The sequence below is a fragment of the Etheostoma spectabile genome, chromosome 20, assembly GCF_008692095.1.
Source record: "Etheostoma spectabile isolate EspeVRDwgs_2016 chromosome 20, UIUC_Espe_1.0, whole genome shotgun sequence".
In the NCBI taxonomy this organism is placed as follows: domain Eukaryota; kingdom Metazoa; phylum Chordata; class Actinopteri; order Perciformes; family Percidae; genus Etheostoma; species Etheostoma spectabile.
The window spans coordinates 25,011,957-25,022,612 of NC_045752.1; the positions used below are offsets into that span (position 1 = coordinate 25,011,957).

General features: G+C 37.4%; 1 protein-coding gene and 1 long non-coding RNA gene across 2 annotated transcripts in view; both read right to left on the reverse strand.

Moving 5' to 3' along the window:
- Positions 1-10,656, reverse strand: part of dio2 (iodothyronine deiodinase 2) — a 19,415-nt gene that overhangs the window by 5,200 nt on the left and 3,559 nt on the right. The gene's annotated exons all lie outside the window — the stretch shown is intronic.
- On the reverse strand, positions 6,768-10,304 carry LOC116670628 (uncharacterized). The gene is made up of 3 exons (XR_004327082.1): positions 10,091-10,304; positions 9,070-9,164; positions 6,768-7,428 (listed from the first exon to the last, which is right to left on the reverse strand). It is a non-coding gene; the product is annotated as an uncharacterized LOC116670628 (long non-coding RNA).

The window sequence follows — 10,656 nt, forward strand, 5'->3', positions numbered from 1 at the left end:
CCCCCGCTGTGTGAAGGAGAGGTACAGCAGATCTTTCCCTCCAGCAGCCGTCAGATTGTACAACGAACACTGTTGACTCTGTACAATATATCCCATGTGCCATTATTAGTACATCTGTGCATAATTTTTCATTTGGGCAATTTTCATAGTGCAATTTAATAATTCATGTGTAATTATTGAATAATACAGTTTGCTATATCTTGTACACTTATCTATCTCTGGACACTTATCTATATCCTCTCTTATCTTTGTTGTTGCAAACCGCAATTTCCTCACTGTGGGACATCTCATCTTATCTTATCTTCTTCTAAAATAGGCAATTTTAACTTAATCAGTTTGTTTGAAGGACACGGTTTGGCATGAACGCAGATTGTGCTTGTCATGGGGTAATACTACTAATAGTTAGCTAGCAATCCATATTGGATGTTTTTCTTCTTTGTGTGACCATATTTCACAAATGAAGTTCGTCAGAATGGTGAATGCGTAAAATAACAAAAAGTAATAATAGCTGGATTGCTAAAAACAAAACATTTATGCAGACAGTAGCTCCCAGTAGTTAATTTGTTTTTATTTTATATATATATATATACTGGTAATGTTAGCATGCTTCTGATAAATTACTGATAGCATGACGTTTTTTTAACATTGCCTAACCATTTAACAGTTAGCGCTACTGTTTGAACTAAAATAGCTAATGAGCTAGCTAACTTTGGCATATAGTTATTTGGTAGCTAATGGGACAACGTGGCTCTAAATTCTAACTAGCCTACACCCATTTGAATAGATATCTTCTTTGTTAACAGGGGCAAAATGCTGTTGTGTGTTCAGGTCAGGGAAGAGCAGAAATATGTCAAGCTGTCTGAGCTGACATTCAAGGCTTTCTTGAAATTAGGTTAAAGCAATATCACCCTAATGACAAAATAATACCGCATTAACCTATTATCTTGTGATAAGTTCTAGTTAGGTCCATACTCATTTCTGCTGTGCTTTATGTTTTCAGTAACATAAAAATTGGGTGTAGATCCTTGTCTTTCATCCTGTTGTGAATCCATAAGACCTTTGATTCTTGTAAGAATTCAACATAGCAGAAAGCAGACAGCCAGACATTAAGGTGTATGACCAGTCTGACACAGAAGTTGGTTTTTGAAGAAATATTGAAGCAGTCACCCGGGACTTTCAGAATAATGCTGGACAAAGGAGGACTTGGTATTCATTCAGACATTTCACAAATTAGTTTGTTTAGTTTAAAGGCCGGAATGAGAACATTGTATTAAAATAACAGTTTCTCGTTCTATGTTTTGTACAAATTTCATAATGAACAGCTGTCTCTCAATCATCATCAAGCTTGGTCACATTTGACGTCATTTTGAATGTGTGACCCTGTTGAAGTAGCCAGCCTAAAAGGCCATGCCACAATAAACTATGAAGAAAAAGCAGTAAGTGGTTGAAATTGCTGTTAAATCCAATCTGAATGTTGTTTCATCACGGGAAGTGTTCTTTAGATCTATTTTTTTCAGCATTAGATAACGTTTTAGAATTACGGAAAGCACATTGTATTCTACCTATAGTTAATTGAAAAAATCCTAACATCAAAGCCTGGTGCTGAACGTATAATGCAAGAGTACGGAAAAAAAACAAATCTCTGACAGATGCCACCAGAAAACAGATGATAACATACTTGCTGCTGAGATGAAAAGAAACACTTGGGTAAGCATTAAGCATATAGATGGGCTATAAAGAAACATTGTCATTATTTTACAGTTATTAATTACGTAAATTGTGTTGTGCAATGTTAACTGAGTGTGATGTTAACTTTCAATTCACATGCTAGGACAAGATGAAAATGAGAAGATGAAAATGACCTTCATGGTCAAAAATGAAGCCAAATCTTCAGATGTCTTCTTGATCTTTCCACGATTTCTGGACACACCAGGACTTGTATGACATCTTAATTCACTCTATCACCAAAAATATCCAATGTAGCATCAGGTATCACTCATCGCTCCTGTCTATGTGTGTTACATTGCAGACAGAATGATAACAGTTCAGACTTCTGTTTGGTGAGGCCACGGCCAACAAATTCTTGGACAAGAGGCCAACAACTTTCAAAAGAAAAGTAATAAAGGAAAGCCATGCCCTTGTACCCACCACAGAACTCTTGGATTTGATGCACAATGCTGAGTCAGCTACTGAAGTTGTGAATGGTATGGATGGAACTGTTTTACTTTTTATTGATGATTATGTAGGTGTGCAGTATACATGTGCATAATGGTGCAAGTTGTCAATTTAAATGCTATGCTTTGGCGAAAGATGTCAAGCTGTAGATCAGCTCATCAAATTTCAAAAGGTATGCTTAAAAGTTGTTTAAAATGTGATCTGATCTATTGGCAGAGGTTAGTCACCAAAAGAATTCGGTTGAATGCGTTTTGTTGTAGGTTGTTACCAGTGTGCAGCAGCATCTAGACAACATCACCCAGCTTTTTCACTTTTGTGCAAACAATCATCTGTAACATCAACATGGGGGAAACAAAGGAGACTCCTAGAGTTGCAAAGTTGCGAGCAAGAATGGTGCATTTGTTGAGATATTAAAGTGTTTTCTTTGCAAAAGTGACCATGGAAGTCCCAACAACCTGCCTGTATTTACAGGCAGGACTCTTTTTCTGAAATGTGGTCAAGAAGGATGCTCACGTTCTTTTGGTAGCTTTTCTGGTTTTAGAAAGCATCTTAATAAGTGCCATGGAAGCAGTTTAATTGATCCTGTAGAAGATAATCTTTCATATCCTCTAAGTACCGTCAACACAAGTAATGTTTCTCATGTTGAAGTGTCGACTGAATATTTAGAGGCTGGGTCAGAGTTATCTCCACCATGCATTGTAAATAGTTGTGCAGCTGTCCTTTCTGTTTTGTGATTTCCATGGAAGAGCTTGTTAAAGATACCCATCAGCATGCTAAAGAGATAGTGATAAAGCAAGAGAAACTGAAATGTGCAAGAAAGTATAAGCGTGTTTTGAAGGGTAAGAGAATCCTTTCAAAATTCTAAATTCATGACTCACAATTGGGAAATAACCATTTGAATGTGGTTGAAGATGGTTCAAGATTTGACACAAGATGAAATAAAAAGTCTGGAACATATGATCAGGTAGTAGTTCAAGATAAATTCATGTATTGTATATTCCAATTTTTTCTACACTGCAGTAAATATTTATAAGTCAGTATGTTGCAGAAATGTTGCAAAGCTCAGCTACTAGCTACTCCAGACTGAGATGTTTGGATCTTTTTTTTAAAAGGCCCCCCATGTTCTCAACTGAAAAGCAGACAATACAGGTCCAAATGTTCTATGACGACTTTGAGGTTGCCAACCCTCTGGGTTCTAAGTGAGATATTCATGAACTGTTTAAGAAGTTGTATCCTCCAAAAAACCTTATACCAAAGCACCATTTTCTATATTCACCAGATAATTGGGCCTGCACTTCATATAGTTGGTGTATGAGGTATAAAGGCAAGCTTTTTTTTTTTTTCAAAAAACAGCTTAAATCATTTTAAAATATTACGAAAACCCTGGCAAAAAGCATCAGAATCAAATGGCATATAGTTGGCAAAGTTCAACAACTTTTAGTTTGAAGATTAATTGGGCTAAACATAAAGGATTTGTTTACCATCCATACTTGGTTCTCTACTTGGTTATCTGTGGCAAAGTTGAATCTGATTCAGCTCAGATTCAACTTTGCCACAGATATATGGAGTCAGATCAGATTGAGTCACTTTTGATAATGTGTGAAAGGCTGTTGCTACTCGCAGTGCCGTTCCTTACAGTAACTTTTCAAGAACATTTCCATGCATGTAGGGACTGACAAAGCTCTCCTTGTCATGCCATACTGCTTTCTCTGGTGAACATTTTTACGATGTTATACATGTATTTTTTCTGTCATAGATAAGGCAATGGGTGTGCAATGTAAATTCAGTGACATTGAACTGCTTTATTTATTTTTTTTACAATAAATGTGGGTGTTGCATCTTGTGTTGATAGTTCTATAATTCAGTAACACTACATCATATGATTTATTTAAAAAAAAACAGAAAATGAAAAGTAAATAGCACTACACTTTAATGTGTCATTTTTTTAAAATACAATTGTAGTTAGATTAACTTTATACAGTTTAATCATATTACTCTTAGCAGTGTGGTTAAACTACAGTGTTAAATACTTTTACAAATGTCATTGTTATTTTTACCCTATATTGAGTAGAATTAACTATAAAAATTTGACACTGACCAAAGAGTAAATTTAACACTGATTTCAAGTGGGACCAAATGTTATCTTAAACAGAGTAAAATTTAACTCTACAGAAGTTAAATTAACGCTTCTGTTTTTGCTGTGTATGTGTGTTTTCAGCTACTCAAAAACTACACTTTTGTTGTCCTAAATTGAGGATATTAATTTTCGGAGAGAGTGTGTGCTGAAAGCTCTCATCTACCTGAGAGAAGGTCCAGATGATGATCATGGTAAAGTTTCCACAGTAATATGGATGTCACCACAATGCCACACTTCTGCTGCTCATGGTGTGTGGTCTATTACATCAAGAAATAGTTATACACACATGTTGGCTCATCAACCACACAACATTTTCCTAAATCTATATTCTTATCCCTTTTGGCAATATTCAATGAATCATAGTCGTTGCTACACTGCAAATGTGTCGGTGTCAAATTAACACCCACAGTGTTAATATTAACAACAGCAAAATGTCTATATGCATCCACACTCTACCGTGTTAAATTAACATTTTTAAACATGTTAGAAAGGTAACACCCTATTTTAGTTGACTTAACACTCTATAATGTCAAAAATCAACACTACACCAACATTATACAACAATTTATGGTGTTGTATTCACACTACACTGGTGTTAGTGTTAAAATAAAATGTTAAAAAAGAACACTGCTATCTTCAACACCAACACCAGTGTAGTATGAAGACAACAAAACTGTGTTGAACATGGCTAATAGTTGACACTACTAGGTGTAAATACTAATAACACTATTGGGGGTCAAATTTTTCTAACTGAAATAAAAGACAAATGGAAAAGATTGTAGAGAAAAGGACCTTTGTATTCATTTTTGACAATTCAATACATTCTTTCATTATTTTCAGGTGAAAACTGCCTGGCATAAGGTCATGTAATAGATCAGATCAGCCACACAAATCACACTGAACACATCCTCCACCTCCTCAATGCTAAATGCATTTACCGAAATGAACAAACTTTAGTGGCCAAAAGAAACACTTCATCATCTTTCATAATTAAACTTAAAATTAAATTTTCAACACAGACAAACAGTTCATTCTGGTACTCTGTTCCATGGATTTTCACCCAGGAAGTAGTGGAGACACTAGACACAGTACAAAGTTTGACAAGACCTGACCACACTGGCCTCTAGATTGCTAGTTGAGACATGTTTAACAGGACTTAACTGTAATCTCCCAATAAAAAGCCAACTGATGCTGTTGTTTACTAACTAAAAATGTCTTCACCGATTTCTTAATGAAGTTGGGTTTGCCTTCAAACCCCATACACTATGCGTACAAGTGGACCTATTTTAGTGTAGTGTATCATCAGATGATGCTTTGGGATGGGCCTCTTATCTGTAAACACCAACTTAAAAAGTTTGTGATGGTCAGAAATGAGGTGCTTCAAATAATAAGTCATACCATCTGTTATTTTTGCTGAGAATACAATGTTGACGATCTGAATCAAAAGCATAATCACATTCCAATAACTGCTGTTCTGGTCATTAGGTCAAGGGAGGATTTCCAGGAGGCACCAAGACTGGATAGCATTGAGCCCGAGGTCATTGCTACTATCATTAACTTTGACTCCACTTAGTCTGTTCTTTCTCTACTGTTGAATCCTTTGAGAGAGGGCATTTAAAGAAATTAAGTCATTCACCAAATACTGAAAAAGAAGTTTTAACTCATACTGTACAACACCTTCTAGTAGGTCGGGGAAAATATCCACTGCATAATTGTCAGTATTAGCATAATGTCTGTATTAGCATGTCATATTGCATAATTCAACCATACCAAACAGTCCATGTACAGCTAAATTATCCCCAGTAACCTGAATAACAGACTTTTTTAATGGTGTATCTGTGTCTCCAAAAGTCCTGAACAAGAGGTGTAGGAATGGATTAAAACCATACTTCTTCAAGTCCTCTGAATTAAAAAGCACCACACTATGCATGGTCATCAAAACTGAATTCAGCATCATTGGCAAATTTCCAAAACTAAAGTAAACACAGCCAAGTGTATGAATTCCCTTTCTAGATCCTAGTAGATTGGCCATTTTAAAATCATCATAATAAAGGTGAATTTGAAGAGCATGTTCTTGCTGTGAAAATAATGGGTGACTTCTGAAATATGAACCGTCATTAATGTCTTTGAAAATGCCATCTTCATGAAGCTTTACTTGCTGGAAACAGTCACTGAGTTCCCCGGTTGTGAACCTTGACTTAACAAATTTGTCATTAACAGGAATTTGACAGTATACACCAGTAGTTCTATCGTTGCGTAGATCATAACGCACACCAGGAGCATGCTCTACTGGTTCAAAATGTCTTTGCCTCTTAGTTTCAGTGTTGAATGAATGGAATGAAAATGGATTTTCAAGCTGCTCAAAAAAGTATTTAACTTTATTAAGAGTTTGTTCAGTTACCTCAGATGAAAGACATTTAAGAACAGTGTGCTTGGACATGGACGTCATTTACAGACTGCACAGTACTTTCAGAGACTCCCGATGCTTGTAGAACTACACATATCCAGTAACTGTCTTTTTTCAAGAGGAGCTGGGTAACTGACCAAAGAAACTGCACTTGGCAGTGGATCAGGAACACTAACATTACTGTCAACATTGTCCAAAGGATTAACAGAACTTGAAGCGACACAGTCTCCATGTACTCTCAATTGTATTTTAAGTCCAAAATACGTGCAAAAAAACAGAAGAACACCCATTCTCGCCACATTTCAAAAGCAATTTACGTCCTGGGTACGAAGCATGACTAAACTTCAAATGTTGAAAAAGAACAGAGCAACTTTTGTGCTGTACCTTGCAAATGTAACAGGTGAACATTTTCAAACTTCAATATGATCAATTTTGCCCAGATTTCCTTGACCCGTGGACTCTTTTGCAGTGCCGACGTCAATCCCATAAACGGTAGTCTGAATGAAGGTGAAGAAATTGCACAAGGCCTCATCATGGGATATGGCAGAGACAAAGTGGGCCTTAAACAGTTTGCCAAAGGCAGCCACACCTGTGTGCACCACGCAGGGAATGGTGTAAACCACTGGATGCTACTCTTTTTTTCTCCAACACAGAGGAAAGGCTGTGCTGATCCAACTCTGTCAAGGAATGGCACCATGCTCGTCCCCACCTAGTGTTGAAGAGGAAATTAGGAACAGTATTTTGTGGTTGTTTTAACACCAAAGAGGCAGACAAATCATCAGCTTAGTGGTTTTGTCAGCAACGTAGAAAGAAAGAAATAGAACCTTAAGCCAAATAATCACAAATTCAAAACAGGAATTTATTTTACCTTATAATTATTATTTAGGCGGCCTATCTGTGAAGTTAAAAAAATAAATTCTACAAAGGAAGGGAAAATTATCAATAAAGAATGCTCAAAGAAGGACGGTGGAGCACGGAGCCGATACGCAGACGTTCTGCAACCACTGGAATTTAGCTGCTGCAGCTGCAGCTGCAGCTTCCTACCGTCGCGTCCCACTGTCTCTTGTACCTACACAGGCTCCTGCACCCTGTCCCTTCTCCCCTTTCTACCTGCCTACACAAACAGGGAGGGGAGGGGAGATTCCAAGAGAGGTGACTGTTTTGGCAGCAACAGGAGAGAAATACCTTGCGTGCTCACTGTAAAATACTGACGAATTTTACACAGAAAGTCTCCAGATTTGTTTCTAGTTGCTTTTATGAAAAAAAGTTGCTGAGGGGGTCTGAAAATTCCCTAAATCTAGCAAAGTTAGACAGATGCTGTGTGCACGGAGGGGAGGGGCTCTGTATGTGTGTCTAGAATGATAGAGAGATGGAGAAGAGCCGGCAAAGGAAATGCAGCTGAACTAATAAGTGTTTTAAATAGCGTTAAAAAAATGGATGGCAGCCGGTGTTGATTGTGTGGTGCACCGCCACAAAATAGTCTATGTGTGGGAAACACTGCTATTCAACCAAGGGAAAAGTCCATAAAAAATATATATCTCCTTCATATTATCTTTGCCTCCTGGATTACAGTGCCACCACAGCAGGGAATAAAATATCACCAACAATATACTTCAACCATTTGGTCGCCAGTCTGCAACCCTAAAATATATACAATGAATGATGATGGATTAAACAACATGAAATATCCCATGTTGACCTACTTTCTTCACTAAGAGGTGTTTTTTTGTTACTTTTGAGAGTTATAGGCTTATTGCTTCTGGCCACCTCAATGGGCTATGCTAAACTAGGCAAATAACGGGTGTGTCAGACTGAGTTACTGCACGCACAGAGACAAGAGGGTTATGTATCATCTTCTGAGGGAGACAATGAATAAGCTAAATTCCCTAAATATTGCCACGTCCCTTTAACTGCTGTGAGGGCGAGGTTCAGGTTCATTTGGCAGGTTGAATTTAGCTGGAACTGAGATCCAAAAAATTACCTGTAATTTCCCAACTATTAACAGAAGTTGATACACTAATTTTGTAAAAACTTCTGCATCCCTGCAACTACTATACTATACATAGAAATGCCTTTTTATCTCATTGGATAATAGACACCTGGTTGTAAGTAATGCAAAACCACAAGAAGGTGGCAGTAATGCACTTAGAAGCTTTTTGGCAACAGCCCCACAACCACATGCCATTAAGGTTTAACCTATGCCATGATGAAATAACTTACAGTGCTGTTAGGGAAAATGACATCAAATAATCATGAGGTTTATACACTGCTGTTAATAATCAAGAACTGGCTCATTTTGGCATGCAATAAAATAGGTGTGATGTGAAAAAATCAGAGGCCTTTTACTTACCTCTTGAATGAACTGAAAGTAATCATAGCTGTCATCCTTCATTGGTATTAAAACCCATTTCAGGATGCCCTTGCCCTTCACTTGAACCAGCATTTCTTTGTTAAAAAATAAAAATAAGATATAACATAAGTCTCAGGCCAACAGTTAAGCATGCCAATGTACCAGTTTCAAAGATTAAGATTGACTGACATTTACAGGAAACAAGATTTTAAAGAATATCAGTGCCTATGCCAGTTCATTCTATTTTTCTAGATTCTGTTTTATTTGTATTATGCACATATTTGCATATATCCAAATATGTCCATGGTGACCTGAGCCTCTCTAATTCCTCATCCTGTTATTCCTTTATCTTTTCTTCGTTGTTGGTATATTTCTACTCAATGCATTCGGTGGTTGGAAGAACGTTCACGCGGGCCCTTGACTTTCAGAGACTAGGGAGTGTGCGAAATAGCACGACACCGCTAACTTTGATGGGAGGTGTAGTTCTACAATGCACCAGTAATGCTTTTCAATGTTGCGGTGTTTTTTTGTAGACAAATATGGACATGGTTAGAAGTCCATGTCATAAGTCATAAGTCAGTCACCGATGGCTAGCATACATGTTTTCACCATCTTAGCTTGCAGCAACCAAATGTGGCTAGCTACATTAACGTTAGCTTATGTTAGACAGCTTGAAGGTGCTACTCCCGCCCACTGCACATTGCAACTTTCAACTCTGACATAACTAGTACGACCTAATAACTTTGCTTTTTTTAAAAGTCCAACAATATATTCCCGCTTACACAGTAGGTTCATTATCACTGTTCACTATTGTTATAACCTGAGAGTATTGAGTCATGCTAAAATCTTTGCTATAACCTAGCTAGCTATTACGCACAGATAGTACTTTGCTGGAAGTGGAATTCAATTCAAAACAGACGGTTACAACTTAAATAAGTTATGAAGCAAATGTAAATTAGCATGAAATAGCATGCATGTGACCAAGTGTTGATCCAGTCAGATTGTGAAATTAAGCACTTACCTTCTTGCGTATTCCCCTCGTGAAAGAAAATGGCGCAGGAGAAAGTTTTTTGGTCTTGGCTATGTCCTTGACAGCCGTTACGTGAGGGCGTGGTTTACATCTGCCTTAACATTGTAGGCTGCATGAAAAAGGTTAACACTCTGATCTGACAACGTAAATAAGTCACAGGCAACACTAGCAGTGCTATTTTATAACTGTGTAGTGTTAAACATTCTAACACTCATATATTTGCTGTGTCCTTGCAAAAAACTTTAGTATAATTATTGATAGATTTTTATTCTGATGAGATGAAGCTGAGGGATCAGAATATTGAGGTTTTGCAGAATAGTAGCAGGAGTAGGGCCAGGGCATTTTTGTCCTATGGTTAATTCATAGTTACTGCACAGTGAATGGTTCTGCATTGATTGTGTCTGATATCCTTCTATTGGGCTATGGACCAGGACTTCTGGAGAAGGAACTTAAGCAACTCACTATGTTGGTGTTTGACATCCGAAAGGAGGGGGAAAACTGCAGGAGCTGCCTAAAGACATCAGCATCGGGGGTGAAAGTGTTAAAATGAACTGACC